Source organism: Anas acuta, chromosome 6, assembly GCF_963932015.1.
Source record: "Anas acuta chromosome 6, bAnaAcu1.1, whole genome shotgun sequence".
In the NCBI taxonomy this organism is placed as follows: domain Eukaryota; kingdom Metazoa; phylum Chordata; class Aves; order Anseriformes; family Anatidae; genus Anas; species Anas acuta.
Window position 1 is genome coordinate 21,375,920 of NC_088984.1, and position 17,878 is coordinate 21,393,797.

Consider the following 17,878-nt stretch of genomic DNA (forward strand, 5'->3'; position numbering starts at 1 on the left):
GCACCAAAAGATACAACCAAAATTTGGAGTACTTTGCAATAAAGGTTGACAGGTGTTTTCTGTTCATGACTTCATACAGGTTCTCTACTCTGTAGGTATATTTTAAGTATTTCTGCACCTGCAAATGGCAGATAATTCTGCAACAGATGTGGAAATTTCCTTTGCACTAGTTACTTACTTCTGCTCCATCCTGGAATGGTAAGTCACAAAAGGAGTTCAGTTCCAGTTTTGGTTTTTGCTTTTTTTCCCCTTTATTTTAAAGATGTCATCTAATAGCATAAGAGAGAAGATGAGTTTTGAATACTGATATTAAATGTGCCCATTAGCCTCCTGGAAATAATTCAGTAGCTGGCCTGAGACCACTAGCATATTTTCAAGGCTAAGGAAAAGTCAAATAGTAACAATTCCAATATTTATCAGGAGGAATTTCCTGGACCTAGAGCCGAGAAGACTTTATTATGTATGAAGATGTACTTAGCATTGCTCTTTATGGAGAATCAAAAATTAGCATTGGCTTTTTAATTTTCTCTATAGTATTTGCCATTACCACCGATGCTGTAAGAAGCTGTTTTATAATCTATAAAGTCTTGCACTTGCCTCAAATGATGCAAAAGTAGTCTTTGCAGTGATGTATGTATTGCTATGTGTCTGCTTTCCTTTTACACTATTCTGCAGGCCTCTGCCACTGTTGGATATCATCAGAAACAGGATACGGGTCATCTGCTACTGGCTATTGTTGGAGTCAGGATCCTGGGATGATCTCATAGAGCTATTCTGGTGTTCCTTCATTCCTTGGGCTTTTGAAAGGCTGTTCTTCAAATACAAAATACATGCTGGGTTTGGAAAACCACCTGGTATTAGAACGAATGAGTTGAAGTAAAACTCAGCCCTATGTTTGATCAAATACTCAACAAAGAAAGTTTTTGTGAGATACAACCAGAAGTGCATGTAGGTGCAAACACAGAGCCAGACCCAATGCAAAGCAGACAGAGTTTATGGTTGGATAGCCTTAGCCTGTGAATCCTTGCAAATATGCTCCAACAGGAAATAATCTGCAGCCTGTTCAGACAGAGATTAAGATAAGATAAAGGAATGAATTCACATAAAAATCATCATATTTGACTGAGGAGGAATGCCTGTAATCTGAACACAAACAGCATGAATAACAGGTAAATTTTGACATTCTTGACATTGAAATAGTACCTTGCATATACCAGCCCATGACCTCAGTCAGACAATGGGGGAGGGAAGACACTACTTAGTGCATGTTGCAAAGACATCAGTTTGGCCCTCTGTCTATGTCTGGGAATTCTGTCTTGTTAGAACACTTCTGTTAATGAAAAAAATAAATTGTCAAATTGTCTCAAATGTACTTAGTACAACTCAGATCCATTTTTTAGAGGAGAAGCTCAATTAATCAACACTTTCAACACTTGTTCCAAAACACAATATTCTGTTAGAAATTGGAGTGGAAGATGGGAATTACCACAAAGACATGGTCTTCAGTTATAATATAGCACTGGAGCTACCCAGGAACCCTTCATCTTGGCAAGGATGCCAGTATATATCATCTGTGTGTATCTGAAGTACCTGCTTCATGGCAGCACAAAAATACTTCGCTTCAGTGCCCCAGGGAATGGAGAATAACTGCGGTTGGAGTTCTGAGGGAGCGTGGATGTCTCTTGTCTTTGCATTCAGCCTCCTTAATAAAAAAACTCATGTTGCTCATTGCTGAACTCTCTGTATAAGGGAGTAAACAGGCATATTATTTGGCTAGCTCAGCTTCTTTGTTACTTTCCCTGCCCTGTGTCTTGTCAAAATTAGAAATGATTTCTATGACTTTTAGAATAGCTGGTGAAAAGAGAAAGTTGCCATTTTAGCAAGAATGTTGCAGGACCAGATTATTTTCACATTTTCTCAGGGGAGGGAATATGCAACAACCTCTCAACCATGCCCCTGAAATGTTGTCTTCTTTAAGCAAGTTTTCAAGTTTTGCATTTAAATTGCCTAGAGAGATGTATATTAGCAGATATATCCTAATTTAAAGAGCAGAAAATTCCCAGATTGTGCACAGAAACATTAGTAAGTAATCTGTTCATTCCTTTGCTAACAAATCCTATTAGTTCACTTCAAAATGCCTTCATCTTCTTAAACTACAGTAATGCCACTCTGTTCTGAGGGCCAGTATGAACTGATACCATTTTTTGGGAGGCTGTGATTTTCAGCTGGCAGAAAATGAATGAAATCAAGGGAAAAAAAAAATTGATTTTGTGCCAGTGCTTGGGATATCAGTTCTGCCAATTGACTGTCATCTACTACTAGCAGATGTGCTATAAAAAGAGATGAAATTCATTGTTAGCACATTGCTTGATGGCCAAGGCCAATTACAGAAGGGAGACTTGAGCCTTTTAAATAAAAGAATTTGCATATGGAAATTACACATATTTCCATATAGTGATAAGTATTTTCAAGCTGCTTAAAAGAAGGCTTGACTAAACTCATTTTATGTTAGTATGCATTAGCATAACTCCTTAATTCACACACAGTACAGAATTTTTCAATATTACATTTAAGTCTGATAGTTTATTCCTCACTGGTCATACGACTTACTCTTCATAAATGTTTTCCAAGAAAGAATATATTTTTCTACCTCATATTATAAGTGTGTAATCATTGCCCAAAGAGAAGTAACTGATTTATATTTTTACACAACTAAAAGTGTTGGCATTCCCTGTTTGAAAAATACCTAACATCTTGTTTGGAAAAGTCACAGGCCTAGAAAACGTGTAAATTTACTTTAAATTGTAAATTAGCTTTATCACTGTCAATATTTAAAAACATTAAATGCAGGTTTGTTAAGGCCAGCAGCTATAGGAGCATTTTTTCTTAAATCAGACTTTTAAAACATCCACTTAGATGCATTACCTATAAAAAGAATTTGCTTGCTATAAATCAAATATGTATTATAAATATTCCTATGGGAATTCAATTTGCTTCATGTTTATAAATATATATATATAAATTTTGTATTTTTTCCTTCCCAAATTATGTTACTTGAAATAATATATGACTGCTATGGAAAACATGACAGAAGCATTTGCATCGTTTGTACAATATAACATGGGTTAAACCTTGAATATTTTTACCCCAAAAGCGTCACTGACATCCATAGGAGGTTTACCTGGGAAAGAAAACAAAACAAACAAATCAAAACCAAAACAACCTCTTTAGATTTTGGATTTGCATTACAAACAATCCAAACATGTAACCTCACCCCCATCTTGGTACTTAACCCAATTTTAAAGTCCTGCTCTATTCTTTTCTGAAAAATTCTTTTCTGAAATCCTGAATAAGCATTTCCTTTCTGTAATATGTAAAACCAAGCTGATGCATACTATAGATAAATCAGGACAATATATAGGGTATGCTTTGGCTGTTTTATTGCATACCTATCAGGCAAAGCATTCATATGCCTGATCTAACCAGGCAGGTGAGACAAAGCCAGTGCAGCTGCAATACACTCTTTTTTCCAAATGGGTCTGAAATACTGCAAACTTGCTGGTAAAACCCATTGATTAAGTCTGATCTTCCCACTTGCCCAATACCAAATCCTCAAATCCTCTTCTCCATCTTCAACAAACTTAGGTTTGTCCCTCTCAGTACATTCATAAAGCTGCTGCAAGGGTCATTTTCCCAACCTGTTTCTTTGATCATGTCCTTCATGTTCTCCAGACCAGGGTTTTCCAGGATTTCATACATAAACTATCTGTTCTCACATCCAGAGTGTTAGCCTCCTAAAATTACAGTATTTCATTGAAGACTACAATTGACTGGATTCTGGTCTCCATCACATAATGATTAATTTACAAGGAAGCTCATTTATGCACTCTATTTTGCTTCTCCATACACTTTGTAAGACCTCTCTGCAGGCATCCAAAAAAAAAAAAAAGAATCACCTTTTTTTCTGAAATGGCTTCTTTGAACTTCCTTGTAACAGTAGTGCCTACAGAAACTGGATAGCAGCTTGGCTATTAAAGCTGGCTTATTTTGCCTTCTCTCCTTGTTCATTAACTGTTTATGTATTTGACTACTGGCTCATATTTTATAGCCTGTGTATGCCTATGTTGTCTCTCCTGCACAGCTAGCAACCCACTTGAAGGGTTGCAGGAAGATGTGCTCACTCAGGGTTGTTGCTGCAGCAGTGTTCGGTGCCTCTCAGCAGGACTTACTAACTCAACACAGCAAGGCATCAACCTCAGCAATGCAGCACTCAGCTTGGAGATGGCTTGGATCTCAAAGGTGCAATGTGAAGGAGCTTGTCTGCTTCAGCCAGTAAAGTCCTGTGAAGATCATAAATGCCAAAGCAGAGATTATCATTGTATTCTGTTTACTTGTTACGCTGGGTCTTCTGAGGTGCTGTAACAGTACACATAATTGATAAAACAGGAGTGGAATAATAATAGAAGCTAGTGCATGGTGGGTTTTTTTTTCCCCCTCTTTTGTTTGTTTTGTGGGGAACTGATGTTCACATAAAGATGCAAAGTTCATGAACTGTTTTCAAGTAATAACTCTATTCAGCATTTGCTCAATGTTTTGAATACTTGCTCAATAAATAGACCTTCACTGCAAAGTGATGAAAGAATAAAATAATAAAAAATGAAAAGGAAAATATTTGTTAGATAGTCTCTGCCTTTAGGCAGGTTCTTGTGATGCATTTTCAACCAGAACTAATTTCTAACAAAGGTCTCTATTTGTTAATAACTCTAAAGACTGGCTGGGGAGTGGTAGAGTGGTAAAGGAGGCAAGGACTAAATATAAACAAAAAAGGCTTTTACTTTCACAGAGAAAATTTTGGATGGTTTCCAGCTTTTACTTAAAACGTTTTTTGTCTGTAAGAGATTTTTTTTTTTTTTTTAATAATGAAAACTCAGTTTTCCAAAGATGACAGATACATTTTTGGAAAAAAAAAAAAAAAAGAAAAAAGACTAACAAGGGTAATCTGTCACCAAAGAACAGTTTTGATAGCAAATATTTGACCAGCTTGAACAAGGACCCTGCTTTTCAGGACTATCTATGAGGAAATTATTTCCATTTTCAACACATATTGCTACTTCTTTCTACTTTGCCCACTGGCATATATTAGAATAACAGCATTCCACTTGTGTCTGTGAGCCTTTCTGTACCTTTCTCCCCAAAGACTACTTACTAGTACCTTACAAAGGTACTGTACCTTCCTCCCCAAGGTGCCAAGCCCCTGGTGTGTTTTGAGTAGCTGCAACATTTCAGCATTTCACTGAAATGGCAGCAGTTTAGTTTTTCATTTCCAAGAAAGAAGAATTGTGATTTTGTTCCCTAAACTAAGTATTGTAGCAGTAAAATAATACGTTCCACAAGAGACTCCAGAAAGAGATATTCCACTAAATAGAACTCTGTGAGATTATTTCTTCCAGGATAATATCATTCTTTGAAGGTCTGGGAGCCCTATGTTTATCTCTTGAAGAGTAGCACTGCTCTCTTCAGTCCCCTGCTATCCCTGCGAAGTACCCCCCTTCTAAGGAAAAATATAATTTTACATCTGCTCTCTGCTTTAGCCAGACACATCACGGGTTCAAATTGAATTGCTGGCTGAATATAACAGTCTGTTCCAGCTGTTCGATGCATGAAAAGTACTGGGAAAATTAGCAGCACTGTGAAGCCTCAATGCAGTAGGTAGACATCTATGTGTCCTCATCACAGATTTGACATAAAGTGGAAGCAAACGAAAGACAAGGAAAATGCGTGGACATAATATATTAAAGTAAATACATCAGTCACAGAGTGATTGCAGTTGATAGCTTAGTTTCTTATGTCATTCATGTTGATTTTTAGGGTGTAAATGAGAGCAATATTTAGCCCAATTTGGGAAGGCTGGGCTTAGCTTGTTTTCAAGCTTCTGAACAGTGAATTGCTGCAGCTACCTTTTAAATTTGAAAAGAAAAAGTGACTGATTCCTGGAAACTGGAAGGGGTGCGAGGTGGAGGGGAACTGTTCCATGTACATTACACAGGTTGCCAGTAGTAGCTTCTGTAAAAAGGCCAGGTTAAAGAACAAGGTGAAAACCTCACAACTAGCTAATTATATTCTAATTGTAATTTTGTTCCTAACTTGCAAAGGAAAACGATGCCCATTCAGAAATCTGATTAAAACCTCATTTAATAAGCGAATAGACAAACAAGCTTTCAAAGAGTTAAGTGGACTTAATTGATTGGAAGGCTTGGTGGATGCCTTGGGAAGAAAATGCACCAAAATACCTGGAAGCCAGGTTTGTTGATCAAAATGTTGAAAATTTCTCCCAGTGACTTAGACTCTTTGTGACTTTCTCTTTTTTTTTTTTTTCTTCTTCTCCTTTTTACACTGGTAAGTCAGCATATCATACAGTAAAGGGGAGGAGATTTCCCCCCCAAACCAGAGCAACTTGTTACAGCATACTCCTTATGGGGCAGTGGATGTTTGAATCAATTGTTTGTGTTAATAATTTAAAGGAATTTAAGATGGCTCCAGTTTAACACAGATCTAAGCAGGCCTTTAGGGCTTACAATGTGAGTATTCAACACACATAGAACACAAGAATACATGCGCAAATATAGAAGAACTAACTTTGCTCTGAATACAAGTTTCCAAATATAAAACACATTAGCAAAATTATATCATTTTATAACCAATTTCTGACTATGACACAAAGTTTCATAATGAAAAGGAAATGAGGGGGGAAGCACAAAAGAATGAGTCAGAATCTGATCTTGTGCTGGCAAATATCCAGAGTTATAATTGATTTTAGTATAATTGAGATTAGAAACTCTCCCACGTAGTGCAATAAATTGGCCTAGGAGATGAGAAATATAATTCCAAATCATTTCATGATGGCCATGCGATAACACTGTTGAGCTATGTATAAAGCTGGGTAAGCTTTACGCAATGCACAGCCACACAAAAATAAATCTTCAGAACAGCTGATATTTGATGAGAGAGACTGAATTCAATTAAATATCTTTACATCTGAGTAGGAGGCAACCGGCACAATCTCTTTTCCAAACAGCTCCAGGATGCTGAATAACACTGATGGGATGCACAGATACTGAGCATGAAAGAAAAGATTTCGGCATTCTTTTTATGAAATGTGAAGTGTAACCAAGCTAGTCATTTCATTTTGTATTATCTTAAGTCAATGGGTTAATTTCTTTTGAGACGCCCACTGGCATTGGGAAATACACTGTGGATGTCTGAGCTGGGTGGTAGGAGGAGTGAGGCTTATTAACATTTAAATAGATTTATCTAAGCAGTAAAATGGATATGCTAAGTAAATGGCTGTGCCAAGGAAACCAATTCTACCAAGTGGACTAAGAAGACAAAGGACCACCTGATGAAGATGATGAGAGTCATCTTTCTGAAACAATTAGAGATTATAGAAGGAAGTGTCACCCACCATTTTGGGTAAAAGATGGGACACCAGTAATTTATATGATAGAAGAAAAGCAGTAACTGTAGCTGTCAAAAATATTTTAATGAGGAGAAAAAGGCAAATGAAGAAAGGGGGAATTCCGGCAAACTAAAAAAATGCTCAACAGTAGCAACAAAATGGGAACATGGAAATTTAGAATATACTTTCAGTTATTTCACTGAGGTCTGCAGACCTGCTGTACCAGCTAAGGTACCTGGAATCTGCACAGATCTTGCTGCTACCATGTTGCTGAGGAGGCAAAGTGAGACAAGAGCATGTTAAAAGACTGAGATCTGCACAGCATATACTTGCTGATATCCTGAAGAAGGGAGAGCATGTATATCCTGTGGCTCTAGGTCAGATCCCCGTTATGGTTCCCCTTCTTCACAACATCAGCAGGTAGAGCAGCAAGAAGGGTGACAAGACCCTGGCATCCTTTGAGACCCAGGTGCAACAGCCCAGGGTGCTCTTTCAGTAGGGTGCTTCACTGGGGCTGGGGACAGGCACACCAGTAAATCTGGAATTGATTGCCTTCCCATCACAAAAAAGGCCATCTAGGGGTCTAGCATGATGCAGGCCAAAGCAAAACCATGCTAAAGTAAAAGTCTTTGTTTCCAAAGACACATTTTTCTCCTTTAAGCCAGGTACTCCAGAAGTTTGCAAACAAATAGCAACAGAGTAAAGAAAGTATATCTGGGGAGTTTCAGGGCCAGGCTTAAACTAGAACTAAAAGGAAGGAAGCACATCCAATGAAGAGAGATGAAACAGCTATTCCAGCAGATGTGGAAAATGGCCAAGCTGAGATCTGCTACAACAGGCATCGGAAGTCTTCAAATGAAAAGACCTGGGAAGCATTGCAATTATTGTGCCTTGGTTCATCTCTCATGCTGCACATTTTAGGAAGCTAAATGCCTATCACGTGTTTCTTGAATAGCCTTGTCACAGAGTTCCAGAACTGCATCTAACAAGAAAGCTAGAAATAGGCTCATATGCTTAGTAAATCATCAATTCTGCTTGATTAAAAACAAAAATTCACCCTCCCCAGCACTCATAACAGCTTTTAGTTCACAAAAATACTGCATAAACTCTTCACAATTCAAAAATAAAGTCCTTGAAAGGAGGCCTCATTTTGTTTTTTTAAAGGTCAATATTTTAAGAGATGTTTTTCAGTATCTCTAGTACTCTAGTGGCATTTAATAGTATTAACGTTCTTCTTTTGTGACTTTTAGAATTACTTCTAAATAACGTACCTATGGCAATATTAAAAGTTCAATGGTTAAAGACTCGACCATTGATAACAGTAGTGTAAAAGTATTTAGCAAAAGCCAATTCTACAAATTATTACTTAAAAGGTGGAATCTAACACTTCATTAGAACATCGCATAAAGAGGCCTTCCTGAGAACTCTTTATTAAAAACTGCCCATAAAATTGTTCAGAAAATAGGAGTGATTTTCTTTTCCTTTTTAACTTAGTACTCAATTATAGTATTTATTTAGACGCTTAGACTAGGAAAGCTATTTTTTATTTTTCCAAAATTGTCATTCTTTGGAAGACATTGTTTTGTTAACAGGAGACTATTTGAATTCTTATGAAAGAGGAGAAGGATTAACACATTTTGACCATTTTTACCATGCAAAATACAATGACATGAATGTTTCCTTCCTTGAACAATGAATACATTAAACTATCATCTACTCTAGTGACGAATAACGGAAGACTTCAAAAATATTTCTCACCAAACAGTCATGAAGAGGAAAAAGTTTCAAAGGAGTGTAATAAGATAGCTGGAATGTCACATGAGATGTATTTGTTTCCTTAGGAATCACATCCAAACGGAGGACTAGCTTTGAGTACATTGTCAAAACAGCTTGTAGTCATTCTTGAGATTGCCAGCACTTTAGACAATCACCTGCTAAATAAACAAATCTCAGAATTAAATTATTGTATTGTATCATGTGCTTATAGATCCTTTGGAAAAGTTGAGGGACCTAGGTATTTCAGTATCAGTCTCCTACCGTTATTAAAGCTTTCTGATATTCTTCAGTGTATTTCCGGACTTGGTTATCTGAATGGTGGTTTTCCTAATTTTTTTTTTCTCTTTTCTGAATCATGAATCACATAACTGTAGGGGTTGGAAGGGACCTCAAAAGATCATCGGGTCCAATGCCCCTGCCAAAGCAGGGTCCTCAGAGCAGGCTGCCCAGGTAGACGTCCAGACAGGCCTTTAATATCTCCAGAGAAGGAGACTCCACAGCCTCCCTAGGCAGCCTGTTCCAATGCTCCGTCACCCTCACCGTGGAGAAGTTCTTTTGCATGTCAGTGCAGAACTTCCTGTGCTCTAACTTGCTGCCATTGCCCCTTGTCCTATCCTCACAAACCACTGAGAAGAGGTTGGCTACATCCTTCTGTCCCCCACCCCTCAGATATTTATATATATTGAGGAGATCCCCTCTCAGTCTTCTCTTCTCCAGGCTGAACGGACCCAGGTCTCTCAGCCTTTCTTCATAGGGAAGATGCTCCAGCCCCGTATCATCTTTGTGGCCCTCTGCTGGACTCTTTCCAGGAGATCCCTGTCTTTCTTGTACCGGGGAGCCCAGAACTGGACACAGTACTCCAGGTGAGGTCTGACCAGGGCAGAGTAGAGGGGGAGGATCACCTCCCTTGACCTGCTGGCCATGCTCCTTTTAATGCACGCCAGGATCCCATTAGCCCTCTTGGCCACAAGAGCACACTGCTGGCTCATGGTCAACCTGTCATCCACCAGGACCCCCAGGTCCTTTTCATCAGAGCTCCTCTCCAGCAGGTCGTCCCCCAGCCTGTACTGATACTTTGGGTTGTTCCTTACCAGGTGCAGGACTCTACACTTGCTCTTATTAAATCTCATTTGGTTTCTTCCTGCCCATCTCTCCAGCCGGTCCAGGTCTCGCTGAATGGCAGCACAGCCTTTTGGCATGTCAGCCACTCTTCCCAGCTTTGTGTTATCGGCGTACTTGCTGAGGGCAGACACTATTCCCTCATCAAGGTCGTTGATGAAGATGTTGAACAAGACCGGACCCAGCACTGACCCCTGGGGAACACTGCTAGTCACAGGCCTCCAGCCAGACTCTGCTCCTCCTATCACCACCCTCTGAGCTCGGCCAGTCAGCCAGTTCTCAACCCACCTTGCCGTCCACTCCTCTATCCCACACTTTCTCAGCTTTGCTAGTAGGATGTCATGGGAGACGGTATCGAAAGCCTTGCTAAAGTCAAGGTAGATGACATCCACCGCTCTCCCCCCATCTACCCAGATGGTGATGCCATCATAGAAGGCAATGAGGTTGGTCAAGCACGACTTCCCCTTGGTGAATCCATGAAAAAGTATTGGTTTTGTCACATACTCTTATCTGGATCATCAGCATACATTTGCTCTGCTTATTATGTTATTAAAAGATTTATAAACAGAGAAAAAAATTCCAGTTCCCGACAGACATTTGGTCAGTAAATTACTGTTCTTATACGATAACCTGTGAGCTAATTTCTAGATAACCTTTACTTTTATGGGCAGATGGAAAAAGAACACACGGGATTTGTGGCAGGAAGAATGCTAACCATTCAGCCATTTTGTTACAGCTATAGATGTCAAACACTGATGTGCTTCTAGGTTATTTCCAGCTTAAAGAGAGCAGTGACTGATTTAAAATACTGCTATACTTACAACTAGGAGCAGTTCGACTATGAACTGCGTCAAAGAAAAATGCCATTCTTCAGCTTTCCATTTGCAGAAAGATCTAATTATACTTGCAAGGTTCAGATGTTTTCAGAAGCCAAAAACATTTCCAGCTATGTTTCTGGATTCTTGGCTGTGCTGCAGCTGTTTATGCAGCTCCACTGTTGCATACCCAGAAGCCAACAGAACTGAACGGAGAGACTATCTGTGACCAGTACTGGTGTAAGGCTGACTTTCTAAATGTGCTATCCTTGCTTTTAGTTTATAGTCCAAGAAACGGAGCATATCTATCCTGCTATAGAGGATCGTGCAAAATCTTGCATATCTGCTTTGAGAAGCAGCTTCATGGAAACCACTAAGAAACCTCTCAGGGCCCCTTCTGGGTCAGCACTGTCATCCAGGAGCACCGCCAGACACAACCACCAAATTCAAGATCCCTCAAGCACTTGGCTGAAATACTGGCTACTGATCTCAGCACTGTTCCAAACCAGTTGGGCAGAAGTATGTTTGGTTGGGTCTGCTGCACATAAGTGCTGCCGAGTAAGAATCATATCAATGGAGTTAGAGTATAACGTGTAAGCAAATAAAACTGCATTGTCTGTAGCCATCAGGCCCAGCTATACAGAATCACTTTAGAACTGCCAGGAACAATCTTTTTTCTTCAAATTGTATTACTCATTGTCTATTTTGTAAAATGGTTGATAATGAAAATAAAACTTGACTATTTAAATACAGTGGTAACTGTCTTTTCTCTTTGTAGTATGACATAAAATATGGGTAGGAGATGTGTTTATTCTTGAATCAATCAAGTAATTTTACTCCATCTGGAAAAAGTGGAAAATAGTTGGAATAAGTTAATGTGGTATACATGATACCAGTGGTTGGATGGTTTGCCTCATGTCACAACCAAGCACTGTACTATGACATGTTAGTTTTAAATACCAAAAGAATTCTGAAAGAAATTGAGGTTAATTCCTGAGAATAAGCTAAACCTTCTTTATTCTAGTGGCTTGCAGTTCTAGAAACAAAACCACTGTTTTCTGTTGTAACTGGTTAAACAGACTAGGGATTGATGTGGTTTTGTGGTTTCCTTAGTTGTACCAGGAACTAACCAAAATACCCACTTGGTCTTCTTGCTGTGTCATTCTATTCATTACTTTTCTTGAGTCATTATTGTACATTACAATATGAAAAGGGGACCTCCTAGAGACTTTTTTGTTGTTGCTTTGTTTCTACTTTCATTATATTTAACTTCTCTTACACAGCAGACTTCAAGCTTGCACTGTATGGATAGTTCAAACGTCATCACTGAGTCATAATCCAACATGCGTCATAGAATTATAAAATGTTAAAGATTAATCTCAGTGTACAGTTTGACAAGATAAAAGCACTAGTTCTTAAACATTCGTCTCTTACCTTTACACTATCTTGGTTTGAATTTATCAGTGACTATGCCTCTTTATGGCATCCTCCTCATGCAAACAGGACATTTAAAGTGGAAGAAAGGGAACTAAATAACTAAAATTTTGTTCCTGAAACTCAGTCTGGTAGAACATATATTTCCAGTTGCGTGAATCAAAATGAAAAAGTAAGTTGTAAGTAAATTGGAAATTATGTAGTTATCTAAAATACTCTTGATTGATAGTCAAAGCATTACTGTTTCATTTTTCCCCAGGCATTTGCTGCTCACCACAGACAATGACAAGATAATAGGCTAACACAAACTTCTGATCTGGACCAATATGGCTTTTGGAGAGACGAAAAAGAACTTTAATGTTAAGCTGCAAGAAAAAGACTCATGGATGGGAGTCTGAATTAAGTGCAAATTGAACACATCTCCTGACTTTGGAAACAAAATCTGAGATGCTCCAGAAATAAATAAGATCTGTGATTCACTCCAATACTGAAAGAACTTAAGAAAGGAATTATAGATAGAAGGTAAAAAAGGAAACCAAGACACAGTACCTGTGATGAGCTCACAGAGCTATGCAAACATCACGTGGGTAACATTTCTGGTTAGGCTAAGGTTCTGTAGAATAGAGCTCGTCCTTAAAAATAAGGAGTGTGAGTTAGCCATGTATATAACCAGTCAGAAATGCTTAATATATTCTGCAAAACCTATGATGCCCCACTCTTTCAAGTTTTATATACTGCCGTGTCAGACTGTTTTCAAGAGTAAAGTTTCCAATAACAGAGGAAAGAGAACACAAAGAAAACTACATAAAACTCCCATTTTTTCTTGGCCCAAAGCTAATATAGCTCTATTTACATTAGACAGAAAACGGTACCTTGTATCAGTGGAGTACAACTTATGTATTTTAATAGCTGTACTAGCTGCTGAGTATTAACATTACATTGGGAATCAATACATTGACACTGTAGGGCAGACATGATTTAGTATGTTCTGACAACTCATCATTGGCCTGATCAAAGTGCAATTCTTGCACTTTGATTTCAAGCCCACTAATTCAGAGTCAATTATGAAGAGTTAATGGAAGAGGACATACAAACGACAGATAATAGATACAGGAACTATAAGATTAAACAAAACAATTTGTTTGTATTATATATATTCATAACATTGAATAAAATAGTCAAAAACACTTCACAAAGCTTTATTACTATCACCCGTTCAGAAATTTTGTGGGATGTAAAACAAAAGCCTTAATGGCGAAATTTGAGCTGCTGTGTGAACCAAAGAAAATGATCTCTGACAACTTAGGCGAATCAAGTGAAGAAAATACTACAAGAATGCCAAAAGGCTGATTTCATAACAAGTGGGAAAGAAAAATTACCAACAGAAAGAAGCCAGAAGTCTCTAAGGTACAAGATCATACCAACACAGTTTGTCATACCCATTTTTAGAGCCTTTCCTATAACAGGAACAAAATCAGTGGGCCTTATTTCTCTTGAAGGGGACTTTCCAGTTGCAGATGCAGAATGTGCTATGCAGTCACAAAACCCATCAGGTGCAACAGGCTCCAGCTCATCAATCCACCTCAGTGACAAAAGAAAACACCTTTCCCAAAAGAGTTCCTTCTGCACAGAGCAGAGATAAAAGTTCTGGAGAGCAGAGATGTTCATTAAGAGAAAAGTCATTTCTAAGAATCAGTTAGTGAAAAATATTCCATCTTGTCCTTACTAAATACACACGGCCATTTTGTTCAAATGCTTCTACCTTTTATATTTTGAAGCAAAGTTCAGAAAAGAGGGCAAGAACCCTCTGACATCTCAGACTGAGAGAAATGAACACTGTATTCTTGTATCGGTCTACATACTTGCAGGTGCTCAGTTGGAGGCTGGTGGTGAAGCTAGCTGAAGATTCCTCAGTTTTCAGCAAATGGCTGAGGCCCTTACAGCACCAGGGCTCTACTTTAGTCTTCCAACTTATAACACCCAGACAGTGTAAAAGAGAAGTGGGAGGCAACCTGACCTGAGCACAAGTGAATGAAAAAAAGAAGAGTAAGAAGCAGAGGGTGCAAGGAGTGGGCAGGACTTGATGGGGCAGGCTGCAGACAGGGGTTATCTTACAGGATATGAACAAAGGAATAATACTGTATGAAGCAGGAGCAGAATGTGACCCTTAAAGAAAAACTCACTTCCCAAAATTCAGAGGAGAACCCAGCAGGTCTGTGCTGGGCTTTACAAACACTGCAAACAGCTGTGAAACCCACTGGCAAAGTAGGTGGTCCAAATTGGAAAAAATAGCCTTCTCTAACTTTCTGTTGTTCTTTGAACTCAACAAGCAAAGGCTTAAAAAAAAAGTAGATCTAAAGGTCTGCTATTACTGATGACCCCTTGCGAGCACGTAAACCACAAACATACTTCCACATGGTTAAAATCTGTTTTTATCCAGCAGATTTTCTTTTTGTAAGTGCAGGAAGTTTCATGCAAATTCTATATTTCATATGCATGTTAAAATGAAATAAAATTTATTGCAAAAATCAAGCACTTTAAAGTTAGAAGCAGTCAGAATTAGAGTTGTCTATGCAGCATTAATGTATTCAATTTTAATATTAGCTTGATCATAATGCAATTTATAATTGCAGGATCATATGTTTTCCCCTTAATTTAATTTACTTAGGATGGATCAAGACATGAAAAAAAGACTGTTTGTGAGGAGTATCATTAACCACATATTTGCTAAACCCATGAGTCAGCTCTGCAATAAGAGCCAGGATTAGACATAATAAAAACTTAGAAGATTATGAATTTAGCTTAGGGAGAGATTGCTTGTTTCCTTAAGGGTCAGAATCTAGTCTTAGAAACCCATACATAATTTCTTATTATTACTCTGGGATAAGGAATAAAACCTCTTGCTCTGCTCACAGGGATTTGTTGGGGTTGAAATACCATCTCCTGCCAGTATGAAAGATCTTGTTTTTAAAGTTCTTGTTTTGCTCCTAATGCCTATTACTGTAACGGGCATTCCTTTCCAGAGTCCAGTAGTATGATCTAACTTTGGTCCAATTTAAGTTTTGTAGCAGAAACAGTACCCTTCTGTCCCTAGTACGGCCTCCTAAACCACCTGCTCCATCATCAGCACTTGAGCCTGCTCACTGGGACCCACAAAGTCCTGCCAAGTGATTTGACTGTATGACTGTCTCTTCATCCTCTGCACCACCAAGAGATGTGGTTCACAGATGACTTTGTTTATGAACAGAGCTTTCACCAGAAATGCACCTGGACTGCAGGTGCCTTTTCTGGGAGATGTAAGATGGCTGTAACCCATCAGCACTACTCCCGCAATCAAGCGGCTGTGGAGAGGCCTCGTCCTTGACAAAGCTGGATCCTACTATACCCTCCCTAGAGTAGTAACCTCTTTGAATGATGCAGGTTTGGTGATTTTGCAATAATACAAAACTTCCATGAAAACAATTAATTTTCTGAAACTTTTTTGAAATTGAATACAATAGGAAGTTTCTATCTCCTTTATAAAGAAAGAAGCAAACAGTACCTTTCTGCAGCTATAATTTTCTTCCTGTAGCATATGAAAAATATTTTTTTTCCCTTTATGCTAAGTTCCTAGTATTGAAGCATCAGTTCCCTCTAACCTGAGTTAAGTTGTATTTAAAGTTTTGTTTCGCCTTTTCAGCCTTCTAGAACCATCATTAAAATGTTTACCTAGTTCTCCAAATTATGTCACTAAAATAGGACAGTTAATTTGTATTTGTTTGTATAAAATCTTGAGGAAGCTTTAGTAAATGAACAACAAATGAAATTTGTTTCATAAATGAACAACCTCTTCTATGAAGTTAATACAAGTTCTTACCTCTCTGTCCAACAGCAAAATTTGACTGACTGACTCAAATGGTAAACATTTTCCACTTACCTTTTTTACATATATATATATATGTATCCCTTACTTACTATTGAAAACTAGTTCCTTCACAACTTTATCAGGTTAATAAACCTTTATTTGTAAAATTAAGTTACTATAATTTCATTTTTAATCCTTTCATGTGGCTTTCTCCACCCTGAAAGTCTACAAACCCTTGCCTTTTTTTTTTTTAATGTTTGCTCTTTCATCCAATTAAACAGTTTTTAAAAAACTTGTTTCAGCTCTACCTCTGTTTTCACCTGCTCTCAGTAATGTCTTGGTTCTTGTAATTGCCTGTTTCCATCCCAGGTGCACCTCCATGTGCTGAGCCTGGCTCAGACATGTGCAGGTAATTGGCCATGCAGGTGTCCTCATTTGGAGTTACCAGTTGTTCCAAGTCAGCAATCCTTGTATAAAGGTCAAACAAATCAGTCCAAAGGGAAAATATATTTTAGTAGCAGCCATTACAAAAGTATATTTGGGTTGCAAAGTTTTGATAGAATTATTCAAGTGCTGCTTTTGAGTGACCATGTGTGGATTCTGTGATCTGGCTCCCAGTTCTTCAAGGGGTGAAACATTGCAAGCACTCTGCAGCACTGTATCTACATAAACAAGTTTCATGTCATTCTAGTTGTAAATGTATCTGCTAACTGGGTTAACAGAAACAGCACTACTGTTAACTGGGTTACAGATGATTCAGATTGGCCACACTACAAACCAAAATAACTGTAACTAAAATTTTCACATCAAAATGACCAGCAATTCAGAACAGAAAGCTACTGCTTGCTCTAGATGGTTAGGCTAGATGAAAACTGGGTACTGTTCTTTCTATCTTATTTGCATAGTTCTTTGTTCTGTACTTCATATCTTAATTGCTGAAGATAAAAAAAAAAATCTTTTGTTTCGAGCTAAACAAAACTGGAAAGTTATGAGATCCCTGTTCCTTGTTGCTTTCTCATGTTGTTTTCTTTTTTTCATTTTCTTTTCTTTGTAAAACAAGTAGAAAAGGAGTAGAAGCACTATTACATGTAAGTCAGGGTGGTAGCATAAACAAATGAGAACAACTTATTGTTTTGCTTTGCATGGGTATAATGTCTGGTACACATGCAGTGAAGGAAAGACACCTTTTTGTGTTTTACATAGGGATTCAACATGTCAATACATGTTAAGGCAGTTGTATAGTACAAGCTGCAAAAGGGTAAACAGAAAATAAAAAAGCAGGTAAACTTGCTTGTTTGGTATGCGCATGAATAGCATAAACAGTGTGAGCACATTGCTCACATTAGACATGTTTAAACTCTGCTTATTTGCATTTGTTTTCATCTAGATCACTGCACAGATGTGGCTGAAAACACTAGGGTTAATAAAGCCTAA